The sequence below is a fragment of the Hyla sarda genome, chromosome 7, assembly GCF_029499605.1.
Source record: "Hyla sarda isolate aHylSar1 chromosome 7, aHylSar1.hap1, whole genome shotgun sequence".
Taxonomy (NCBI): domain Eukaryota; kingdom Metazoa; phylum Chordata; class Amphibia; order Anura; family Hylidae; genus Hyla; species Hyla sarda.
Genome location: NC_079195.1, coordinates 116,213,332 through 116,226,376, shown reverse-complemented (window position 1 = coordinate 116,226,376; position 13,045 = coordinate 116,213,332). Strand labels below are relative to the sequence as shown.

Sequence of the window (13,045 nt, the reverse complement as noted above, 5' to 3'; positions counted from 1 at the left end):
TCACAATATTTTGGCGCAGTGTGTTTTTAGCAACTTTTTTGCGACTTTTCATATATGTGCATTCCTGTGTTTGGCTGTGGTACGTGTGTTTTGAGTTGGATTTTGCAGTGGTCAGGAATTTCTGCAAACTTTTTAAAAAGGCGCAAAATTTGGCGCAAACCCTTTAAAAAGGCGCAAATCACCTTCATAAAAAAGCAGCATAGAAAACGCACATTACAAAAATTTTTGAAATAACTTTATTTCCTATCAATAAATATAACTAAAAAAATCTAACTTTGTTTCTTTTTTTCTTTTTTTTTTGTAGTTTATCATCAGAATCACACCACTAGGGGTCCCCATACCTACTGGTACACAAACTAGTCCTGCAGCAGTCTCAGGCTTGTCCATAAGTCATGGACAAGAAATAACTCATGGACAAGGTTGGATGAGCAGATAAACCAATCAGCTCCCACCACTACAAGGTAGGGACACACCCCCTTCCCCTCATAGGATTTTTAACCTTGTGAGCTAATGAAAAGATGTAAAATAAAATTTAAAATAAAGGACATTCACAATAGAGCTACTAAAGTGTCTTGCAGTAATACACAAGGAATCCCCTCTGAAAGAGCTTCCTGGAATTATCACCTGAGAGGTGGGTAAATTTACACATGACATTTCTGAAATTGCGCCCAATTTATAGCCCTACTTGTGCCTTTTTGTAAATTTAGGGCAGTGAGTTAAAAAGCCACCCATGAAAAAAAGGAGTAAAAAAACACATAGCACAGCCATTATTTGTAAATACCCCCGATTGTCTTGTTGTACGGTGAATCTTCAACCTAGTATGAAGTCGAGAGCACTCTGGATAAGGTTCTCATTAATAATATCTCTGTACTTTTCTCAGCTTTCCCTCAACCCTGAATAGTCTAAAACTATGTTCACACAGGCAATGTCTGCACCGAAAATTTCCATCGACACATTGCCCCAATGGCGGAGCTCCGGCAGAACATGCCAGCTCTAGGACCACCCGGAAATGTGCCTTCTCATAGACAGCAATGCATTTCTGCGTGGAGTCCACAGTAAGAATAGACATGTCCATTCTTTCCGTGGACACTGGAATTTGAATTTCCATGATAGATATTTCCAGCGTGGAAATTCTGCTACGTGAACAATGCAGCAGCATCCCATTGAAATCAATTGGACTCTGCTTCTGCGGAATCTTTATGCGGAATTCCAATGTGGAATTACGCACCGAAATTCCATTGTGTAAACATAGCCTAAATGTCAATATAAGAGGTATTAAGTAACAAAAAAAATTGCAAGTTTTATTTTTATTGCCTGATAGATGTTATAGTCCCTGTATCCAGCATTCTGTTGATGTCATGGCTAAAAAAGCAACTGCCGTGGTTACCATTGGGGATGAGCGAATCGAAGTGATGAATCCGAATTCATTACGAATTTCAGGAAAAATTTGAATCACAACGAATGCGAATATCACCACGTTTCGATCGCGTGAATCGCTTCATTAAACTCCATTTAGTTTGGTCCAGGCTCCAGGGCATCTAAAATGGCGGATCCACATGTGAGGACACGGGGCAAGGAGTCCTGGGAATACGGGAACAAGGGTTGGCGGGATGACCCTGATTCACATGCAGCATGCAGCCTATCAGCAGCCAGCCACTCCTGTGATGTCACAGCCCTATATAATTGGCAGCCATCTTGCGGCCAGTCACATCAGCGTTCTATTACAGAGAGAGAGGGACAGAGAGCAGTGTGTGTTGCACAGAAAGGCATTTTTACAGCAGCGATTCACCACCCAGTCACATCAGCGTTCTATTGCAGAGAAGGACAGAGAGCAGTGTGTTGCACAGAAAAGCTTTTTTATAGCAGTGATTCACCTCAAGCCCAAATGCAACCTAGAAGCACTGATAGGGAAGGGAGTGAGATTGAGAGAGAGAGTGTACAATTTTGAGTGTAGTGCACAGCGACTGTGTGCTGCAGCACTGGTGTGTACAACAACTGAAAAGCTAATAGTAGCCAGCCAGTGAGGTTGAGCAGAGCACTAAAAGCATATTGTCCTCTATTAGGTGTAACCTGTGCATACTTCTAAGTGGTATACCATTTTGTTCCTGTTAAAGTCTTAAGGGCCTAGATACTGTGAAAGGCCAGCCAAAGTACACACCTGCTGGTGTTGTAGACAAATACTGTATTAAGCGTACTGGAGAGCATTGTCCTCCCCTTATAAGTGCATACCACATACGTACATCTAAGTTGTGTACCATTTTGTTCCTGTTAAAATCTTAAGGGTCTAGATACTGTGATAGGCCTGGCAAAAGTACACACCTACTGGTGTTATAGACAAATACTGTTTTAAGCGTAGTGGAGCGTATTGTACTCCAGTGCCAGGACGTGCACAGAGGAGTAGCAGAGGCCTAAATTCATCAGGCAGAGGTCGCAGCAGACTAGGGGCGAGTGGCAGCAGGAGTCGCAGTGAGAGGCCTGAGCTCCCGGTATCAACTAGTGGTCTTGTCTCGACCAGCAAACCATCTGCCGTCATCAATTGTTTAACACGGTCATCTACTTCATCACAAGTGACTTCTGACACCCCCAGTCAACAGTCGGTGGGTACCTCAGACACAACCCTCAGTTGGCATGGCCTGGGAGCAGTCCCTGTCCTTCCATTGCCTCTGTCCTATGCTGTTCCCTCTCCCACAGAGGTATCTTATGGGTTCAGCTCCACTATTTAGTGAGGACGATCTACTAGAGGACAGTCAGCAGCTAATGGACAGCAAAGAACTGGAGGAGACATCCGCCGCTTCCTCCGCTAGGTGGGCAAGTAGTGATGAGAATGGCATTAGAGGTGGTGTTGAGTGTTCAGGCTCCTGAAGCAGACACTGTTGAGGAACATGAGGAGGACATCAGTGAGGTGCAGACACAACTTGATGATTATAAAGCCAATTGCACTTGTGATCCGGTGCAGAAGGGGCTTCATCATCATCAGGAGAATAGGGTTGCCTCGTGAGGCAGCAGCTGAGCCAGCAAGGTGGTAGCATGATTGGCAACATGGTGGTTGCATGGTGGCAGAAGTGGAAAATCTGGAGCCAAACACGCCCGGGGTAGACCACCTGCTTCGCGGCAGCCTACCTTTCCGGGAGGAAGTGGAACGGGGGTTCCTGAAGTCGGCAGTAGTAGCAGTCAATCAGTGCGGACTGTTGGTGGGAAAATCAGCTACTCGGCGGTGTGGCAGTTTTTCATCAAGCATCCGGAGGACGTTAACCTGGCCACATGCAAGATGTGTCGACAGAAGGTGAATCGTGGCCAGGGTCCCAATGTTGGCACCACGGCCCTGTGTCAACATATGCAGCATCAAAATAAAGCAGCCTGGGAGAACTATGGCTCCGATGCCGTGGTCCAGCCTGCTCACCCAGTGGCACACCGCTCCCTGTTTCAGCCAGCCAAAGCTCCACCACCTCAGCCGAAGGGAGCTGTGTGTCATACCCATCTTCTGTCGCTCCAGATGCTCCTGCTCCTCCTACTTCAAGTCAGTCATTCCCCCATCAAGCTATCAGCGTAGCCATGACCAAGAGACAACAGTATGCGCCCACTCATCCAATGGCACAGGAGCTGAATGTGCTCCTGTCCAAGTTGCAGGTGCTGCAGTCCCTGCCTTTTCAAGTGGTGGACTCTGCACCTTTCAGAGAACTGATGGCTTGTGCCAAGCCGAGGTGGAGAGTCACAAGCCGTCATTTCTTTGGGAAGAAGGCAGTACCAACCCTGCACAATTTTGTGGAACAGAAAGTGTGCCAGTCCTTTAGCCTGTTAGTGTGTACCAAAGTGCACGGCAGCACCGACGTGTGGAGCTGTAACTACGGTCAGGGACAATACATGTCCTTTACAGCCCACTGGGTGAATGTGGTTCCTGCACAGCCACAACAGCAACTTGGACAGGTCACGCCGCATCTGCCTCCACGCTCTCAGGCCATTGGTCCTGTGAGCACCTCCGCCTCCTCATCCTCCACCGTGTCCTTAGCCTACACTGCACAGACAAGTCTCAGTGCCCCTCCAGAATACCATGTGTGCAGGACACAGCAGTGTTACGCTGTTCTTTACATAGTTTGCCTTGGCAAACTGCGTCATACTGGGGAGGAACTGCTAAAAGTTATTCATCAAGAAATCGAGTTACGGCTTACTCCACGAAAACTGGAAATGGGAACCATGGTGACCAACAAAGGGAATAACATCTTGTCTGCGCTGCAACAAGGAAGCCTGAGCCATGCGCCCAGCATGGCACACATGTTCAATCTGGTTGTCAAGCGGTTTCTGAAGTGTTTCCCCCATCTGCAAGACATCCTAACAATGGGAAGAAAGCTTTGCATGCACTTCAGCCACTTGTACACCGCAAAGCACACCCTCCTTGAGCTGCAGTATCAGAAAGGTATCCCCCAACATAGTCTGATTTGCGACATTTCCACACGTTGGAATTCCACCCTCCATATGTTGGACCGACTATACGAACAGAGAAGAGCCATCACCGATTTCTTGATTATCCAAGCGGATAGTGTAACTGTGTAACTTCAATGTCTACCAGTGGCAGCTCATACGTGACACCTGCCGTTTGCTCAGGCCCTTTGAGGAAGCCACATTATTAGTCAATCACAAGGATAAAGGGATGAAGAACGTCATTCCACTGCTTCATCTACTACAACATGTGGAAAGGGCACTGGAGAAGTGGCACCTACATCTCACGGCCACATGAGCCCTGTGGGGGCTGAACTGGAGGATGAGTGGCACAGTGAAGCACAGTTTAGGTTTCACAAGATGGATGGTTTTCCTTGTCATCTGCAAGGAGAGGAGGAGCAGGAGCAGCCAGAGGAGCTAGAGGGTTATGAGGAAGGCAAGACAGGACCTAGACACACCGTGGCAGTATGCAGTGGAGCTTGAGGCAGGGAGTCCCTCCAAGTCACTTGTACAAATGGCACGATGCATGCTCACTGGCTTGCATAGTGACAGCCGAATTGTCACTATTCGGCAGTGGGATGACTTCTGGCTCTCCACGTTATTGGACCCTTGCTACTGGCACAAAATGGGGGCCTTTTTTACACCCATTGAGAGGGAGGGCAAACTGACCTACTACAGAGACATCCTATGTAGTCAGTTGGCCGATGGCTATCTGCGCCATCGTCCATCCTCTTGCAGGTCTGACTCGGGGGGCCCTCTGTGCTCACCATCCACTGCCTTGGCCGCTGGGGAGGGGAGGGGTGGCAATAGCAGTACCAGCTCCATCAGCAGGAGCCTGAGTCTACAGTCGCTGATGAGTAGCTTTCTTCACCCGCATAGTGAAGCAACTCATCAGCAGTAGGTACACCTTGAGCAGGACCTGATCCAGCAGGTGTTGGCATACCTTGACATGACCATGCCAATACACCTTTAAGATCCGCTGGACTTCTGTGCAGCCAAACTTGATTTGTGGCCGCAACTAGCAGAGTTTGCCCTGGAAAAGCTGTCCTGCCCAGCCAGTAGTGTTCCATCAGAGCTGATGTTTAGTGCAGCGGGGTCAATAGTAGTGTTGCTCGCGAATATTCGCAATTCGAATATTATTCGCGAATATCGCATATTCGCGAATTCGCGAATTTCGCGAATATAGCGCTATATATTCGTAATTACGAATATTCGTTTTTCTTTTGTTTTTTTTTTCACAGTACACATCACAGTGATCATCCCTCTCTGCTTCCAGCTTGTGTGGTGTAAAGAAGGCTCTAATACTACTGTGTGAGACTGGCGTGCGAAAATTCGCAAATGCGAAAATTAGCATATGCTACTTTGCGCATATGCGAATTTTCGTGTATGCTAATTTCGTATATGCTAATTTCACATATGTAAATTTTCGCATACGCGAACTTTCGCATGTGCGAAAATAAAACGAGAATATAACGAATATGCGAATATTCGCGAATATATGACCAATATTCGTCCATATATTCGCGAATATTCGCGAATTCGAATATGGCCTATGCCGCTCAACACTAGTCAATAGTAACCCCAAGGAGAACTCGTCTGTCCACAAAAAATGTGGAGAGACTGACCTTTGTGAAGATGAATCAGGCATGGATCAGACAGGATTTCCACCCACTAATGTCTGATGCATCAGAGTAGATTGACCATGGTGCCACACCAACACTTCACAAATATGGATAGTGCAAAACATATTTAAGGTGCTGTTCCCCAGTTACAGACATTCCTTGGCATCAAACCACAAGTAAATATTGAGGATATGCATTAGCTAAAACGTAACTTTTCTTAGGATAAAATATATGCACTGTTATCGCCGGCGGGGATGCGATCCGCGTAGCGGGACGCGCCCGCCCGCGGGTCGCATCCCAATCATCTCACCTGTCCCGTTCCCCTGCTGTCATGTCCCGGCGCGCGCGGCCTCGCTCTCTAGGGCGCGTGCGCCGGCTCTCTGAATTTTAAAGGGCCAGTGCACCACTAATTGGTGCCTGGCCCAATCAGTGGTAATCACTCCCAAACATTTATAAACCCACTTCCCCTTCCTCTCCTTGCCGGATCTTGTTGCATTGTGCCCTGTGAAAGCGTTATAGTGTGTTCCCAAGCCTGTGTACCCAGACCGTCTGCTGTTGCCCCTGACTACGAACCTCGCTGCCTGCCCTTACCTTCTGCTACGTCTGACCTCGCCTACGTCTAGTCCTTGTGTACCGCGCCTGTCTCAGCTGTCAGTGAGGTTGAGTCGCTATCGGGTGGAACGACCTGGGGGTTACCTGCCGCTGCAAGTCCATCCCGCTTTGCGGCGGGCTGTGGTGAAAACCAGTAACCTCTTAGACTCCGTTCCCCTAGTACGGCCCACACCATCACCTCACTGACACAGAGGATCCACCACCAGTGTCCTCTCCGCATACCAGTCCGGATCCTGACAGCAACCTACACCACCAAGTATTGATGTGATGCAAAGACCTCTAAAAGGTGGAAGGGAACAACGTATGACCCATTGTAACCAGTGGGGGTAAAAACTTCCCCTGTAAGGCCCTACTCTAGGATTATTAATTCCCTTCTTGGCAAGTGTTACTCGCCCTAAAAAGGGCGGCCCCACTCAGAAACCTCTCCCTATTTCCAAACACTGCCATTTCCCAGGGTTTTTAGGTGGAAATAGAGTACCCCACCTGCTACAATGGAAAATACGTTGTTACATTCCACCTTTTCGAGGAAAGTGTTACTCGTTTTAAAAAGGGCGGCCACACACAGGAACCAATCCCTATTTCCACCTAAAAACCCTGGGAAATGGCAGTGTTTGTAGGGGGAAATAGGGAGAGGTTCCTGTGTGGGGCCACCCTTTTAGGGTGAGTAACATTTTCCAAGAAGGGAATTAATAATGCGAGAGTAGAGCATTACAGGGGAAGTTTTTACCCCTCCGGTTACATTGGACCATACATTGTTCCCTTACACCTTTTTAGAGGTCTTTTCATCACATTAATACTTGGTGGTGTAGGTGGCACATGGTGTTTTTTGTTTAACTTAAAAAAAAAATTTGGGTCCATACATTTTATCCTAAGCATATTATTAAAAGTTAAGTTTTACGTAATGCTTATCCCCAATACTTACTTGTGCACTCTAACACTTTTACAAAAGAGACTATTTTCTTCTGCCTATCTGCCTCAGCTACTATTCTGATCTACTACTCAGATACTGTTCTCCTTTTTTCACCCACCTTCATCACGGATACTCGTATTGCCACCCACCGCACCACCCTGTCACCGGGTCACTTTCAGGACTCCTGATGCTGCTGCTGCCACCTCCAGGCTGTCTCATTCTGCCACCATATGTTCTCCTTGTGCTGATGCCACCTCCAGGCTGTCTCATTCTGCCACCATATGTTCTCCTCGTGCTGATGCCACCTCCAGGCTGTCTCATTCTGCCACTATATGTTATCCTTGTGCTGATGCCACCTCCAGGCTGTCTCATTCTGCCACCATATGTTCTCCGCATGCTGATGCCAGCTCCAGGCTGTCTCATTCTGCCACCATATGTTCTCCTCATGCTGATGCCAGCTCCAAGCTGTCTCATAATGCAACCATGTGTTCTCCTCATGCTGCTGCCACCTCCAGGCTGTGTCAGTCAGCCACTATATGGTCTCCTCATGCTTCTGCCACCTCCAGGCTGTGTCATTCAGCCACTATATGTTCTCCTCTTGCTGCCTCCAACTCCAGGCTGTGTCATTAATCCACTATATGGTCTCCTCATGCTGCTGCCAACTCCAAGCTTTGTCATTCAGCCACTATATGGCCTCCTCATGATGCCGCCAACTCCAGGCTGTGTCATTTAACCACTATATGGTCTCCTCATGCTGCCTCCTCCTCCACGCTGTGTCATTAAGGCACTATATGGTCTCCTCATGCTGCTGACGACTCCATACTGGGTCATTCAGACACTATATGGTCTCCTTATACTGATGCCACCTCCACGCTGTGTCATTCAGCCACTATATGGTCTCCTCATGCTGCTGCCACCTCCAGGCTGTGTCATTCAGCCACTATATGGTCTCCTCATACTGATGCCACCTTCAGGCTCTGTTATTGTGCCGCTCTGCGCCAGTGATTCTAATAGTGACGCCTCTGATCTGCATGTCATACTGAATAACAGTATTATTTCACTAGCCCAGCATACACCCTATGCGTGTTACAGCAAGGCAAAGTGTTCTACACCCTTATTGAGGCTCTCTGTAGGCCAGAAATAGAAGTTTTTAATATTGATTCGCCGCATCCAATTTTTCAAAAATTCGCTCATCTCAAGTCAGGGCCAGCCTCAGGTGTTCAGGCGCCCTGTGCGAGCTAGCCTTGTGGCGCCCCCCCTCCCCCCTATTACCCCATAAACATACAAAAAGAGGAAAAAAAATCTTTGTATTAAACATTCTTTATCCTTCCAGTACCTATTAGCTGCTATATACTACAGAGGAAATTCTCTTCTATTTGGGATTTCTTTTCTGTCATGACCACAGTGCTCTCTGCTGACACCTCTGTCCGTTTTGGGAAATGTCCAGAGCAGCATATGTTTGCAATGGGGATTTTCTCCTCCTCTGAACAGTTCCAAAAATGGACAGAAGTGTCAGCAGAGAGCACTGTGGTCGTGACAGAAAAGAAATCCCAAATAGAAAAGACTTTGTTCTGTAGTATACAGCTGCTAATAAGTACTGGAAGGGTTATAACATTTTAATAGAATTAATTTACATATCTGTTTAACTTTCTGGCACCAGTGCCTTTCACCGCTCACTACATGATGGCACAGTCAGATATATAACTCATGTCTCTGACTGTGCCATCTTATAGTGAGCAGTGAAAGGCAGGTAGAAAATAGCTACTAGTCCATTCATAAGCCACACACTTTACCTTTTTTGCCCCCTGCTTGGGTGAGGCTGAGGCCTCTTAGATATTACAAAAATAGCACAGCAGCACAGAGTATTTCTGGAGGGAACTGTTGTGAGTCAGACTGTCTGCTTCACTACAGTCCCTGCCAGAAATACTCTGTGCTGCTGGGAAGCCTACTCCATCTTCTACCTGCCTTTCACCGCCCCCTGCATGATGGCACAGTCAGAGATATAAGTTATATTTCACGTAGGGAGCGGTGAAAGGCAGGTAGAAGATGCATACAACTACACTGAGGACAAGCAGGGCTCTGTGCACTGAGGACAAGCATAGCTCTGTACACTGAGGACAAGCAAGGCTCTGTACAGGCTCTGTACACTGAGGACAAGCAGGGCTCTGTACACTGAGGACAAGCAGGGCTCTTTACATTGAGGACAAGCAGGGCTCTGTACACTGAGGACAAGCAGGGCTCTGTGCACTGAGGACAAGCAGAGCTCTGTACACTGAGGACAAGCAGGGCTCCGTACACTGACAACAAGCAGGGTTCATTACATTGAGGACTAGCGGGACTCCTTACACTGAGGACAAGCAGGACTCCCGTACACTGAAGACAAGCAGGGCTCCTTAGACTGAGGAAAAGCAGGAGTCCCGTACACTGAAGACAAGCGGGGCTCTTTACACTGAGGACAAGCAGGCCAGGCGCACTGGTCTTCTGCGGCAGCAGTGAACTCCTGCACTGCCGCACTTAGACGGAAGTTCACGTGACCTAAGCGCCGCTCCCAAGCAGCCACTGTGGTTCTCTTAAAGGGCCGCCGCTACAGTGGCTTTCTGGGAGTGGAATAACTGTTACAGCTCCGGGCCCGGCACTGGCAAAGGGACTGCCGCGGCCGCTAGGTCGGAGCTGGACCGACTATTTAAAAAGAATAAATACATTTTTTTACATTTTTATTTTATACGACAGGCGGTGGACAGCAGGCCCTTTCCCCCCTTCAGACCTCGGCCGAATGGAGCGGTCGGTCAGTCCGCCCCTGACTGCGAGCTGTGTCGGCCGCCCGGCGCCCCTGTTAGTATGGCGCCCTGTGCGGCCGCACAGCTCACACACCCCAAAGGCCGGCCCTGTCTCTAGTTACCATCTCCCAAAATAGAAAAGGCACATGGATTTGACAGGACTTTCTAGAGCAAGGGAGAATATTTTTTGTCTCAGCTCTCCATTATGTCTCATGGTACATTATGAAATATCTTTCATAAAATCCATTGGCAGAGTATTGTTATCCCAAATCATTACTTTGCTATGCTCATTGCAATTACTTGTCTAGTTGCCAAGATTACTATTGCAGCACATGATAGTCCTTTTTCATCACTTAGTGCCAGGTAGAATTATGTCCATGCCTATCACCAGACACAAAGTTCAGAGCTAACTGGTGATGTTTAGGAGGAAACTTCTCATATCACCTGAGAAGAGTAAAGGTTATGTGTAACAATTACAATTTCATCCTAATTTAGTATAGAAATATGCATTCTCTGTAGTTGGGTAAAAAGACCAGGAAGGTTTCTCAGAGATTCCGCATTCTCTGTACTTGACATATTGGCACAGAGGGGAATGCAAATACAATAGTACAATAGTATAGATGGATACATTCAACAGTGTAAAACCCTAAAATATACACAGAGTATGGTTGCATACACATATTCTCTATACTAAGGCTGGCAAACCTGTCAACCTTAAAGGGGTACTCCGCCCCTTGACATCTTATCCCGGGGGTGCTGCCGCTGGGGACCCCCGCCATCTTGGCTGCGGCACCCCAGACATACAGTGCACGAAGCGAACTTCGCTCCGTGCGGGATGACTGGTGATGCAGGGTTTAGGCTTGTGAAATCACAGTCATGGCCCCTCGTGGTGTCACGGGCACGCCGCCTTAATGCAAGTCTATGAAAGGAGGCTTGACGGCGAGGGGCCGTGGCTGTGACGTCACGAGCCTCCACCCCGCATCGCCGGGTGCAGTAGGGAGATCGCAGAGGTCCCCAGCGGCGGGACTTCCGCAATCAGACATCTTATCCCCCTTTGGATAGGAGATTATATGTCTAGGGGCAGGGTACCCCTTTAAGTATATTTTACTACTAGAACAAAATATTGAGTGACTCGATCCAACTGACTCCAGTTTTGTTGACCAATACATTTATCCATATAGTGTTTGTCACATCCATTTAAGTGGACTGAATCCAGGAATCCCTGCACTCCTTCAGACTCCACCATTGTTCTACCTGTTCTATCTCATGCCCATTATTACATCAGTGTATCACCTAGGCACTTTAGGATGTCTAGGACTCTGATATACAGTATATAATGAACTATACTATGTAGGCAGTATATTTCTTAGGTGTGATAGTTTGTTTAACTAAGTATCTGTACATGTAGAAGTGTTGTGGTAATTTTAACCCTATTAGTAGGAGGGGCCTTAGAAGAGCCTATTTCTGCTGCAGTTCCTGGAATTTCATGTCCCCTCTTACCAAACACAATGGTGGGAGATTTATCAAAACCTGTCAAGAGAAAAAGTTGCTGAGTTGCCCATAGCAACCAATCAGATTGCATCTTTCATTTTTCAGAGGCCTTTTCAAAAAATGAAAGAAGCGATCTGATTGGTTGCCATAGGCAACTCAGCAACTTTTCCTCTGCACAGATTTTGATAAATCTCCCCCATTGTGCTTAGGGCAGCTACTAATTGGGGAGATATTTACATATATAAAGAGGGGACATGAAAGTTTGGCAGAAAGAAGAAAAAGTTACACATTCAGGGGGGGACTTACTGAGAGTTGAGTGTTGTTTTCTTTGTGGGGGGTTTTTCCAAGATCAAATTTGATGTTTTTTTATAACTGCTTTGAGCCATCAGGTTTTTCAGAGGTCAATTGTGTATTGAAACATTAGTAAATTTGTTGTTATTTTTTCAAAACTTTTGGGGCACGTCCCTTATTCTGAGACATGCCCCCTTTTGCATTGGCCAAGCCCTTGCTTGATTTCTGAGTAAAATGGAGAGTTGTGTTTTTTTGGATTTTTCGGTTGAAAATCTGCGCCACAAAACATGCGCCACAATTTGAAAAAAGAATCGGGATCACATTACTAAATTAGCATTTTATAGGGAAATTTTAGGTAGAACAGGAGGGTCACTATAACCAGAAAAAAGGAATCATATTTGAAGTAAAGCAAAGTATAAGATGATTTCCTTATGGGCCTCCCCCACCTAAGCTGCAGGATATTGGATTTCTCTACTGCTTCTGCTCCAGCTTTGGATTATTACTGTTGCTTAAAAATGTATGTTGTGGATTATATCCAGATATATTACAAACCTGATCCATTATTCTAGGTCCCTGTAACCCAGATGCACACATTACATGCATTATTCCTAAATGTTAATTCTACATGCATATAATTCCTTATCACCATACTAAATGTTTATTACACCACATACGGTTAGCAGTCAGCAATATTTTGATGCATTTTAGTCTTTATGCATTTTAGGCCCCTTTCACACTGCCGTTGCTCCCCGTCGAGAACGGCCGTTGAAGTCTCTTATTTTCTTTTTTTGTATGACTTCCATCTTTACAGAAAGTCTGTGTTCCATTAGTTGCAACGTGTGTCCAATTGTTTCTAGTTGAAATATGTGCTGTAGTTCACATTGTTCTTTGGTGGTGATAAGCGGCAT

The 13,045-nt window shown here is 46.7% G+C and overlaps 1 long non-coding RNA gene across 2 annotated transcripts in view; it reads left to right on the top strand.

The window, feature by feature from the left end:
• Window positions 1–13,045, top strand: part of LOC130282353 (uncharacterized) — a 72,926-nt gene that overhangs the window by 40,528 nt on the left and 19,353 nt on the right. Inside the window, exon 2 of one of the 2 annotated variants that reach the window (XR_008846355.1) lies at window positions 305–461. This is a non-coding gene — a long non-coding RNA (uncharacterized LOC130282353). Of the gene's footprint in view, window positions 1–304; window positions 632–13,045 lie in introns of both variants that reach the window. The other variant, XR_008846354.1, reaches the window with a different exon arrangement.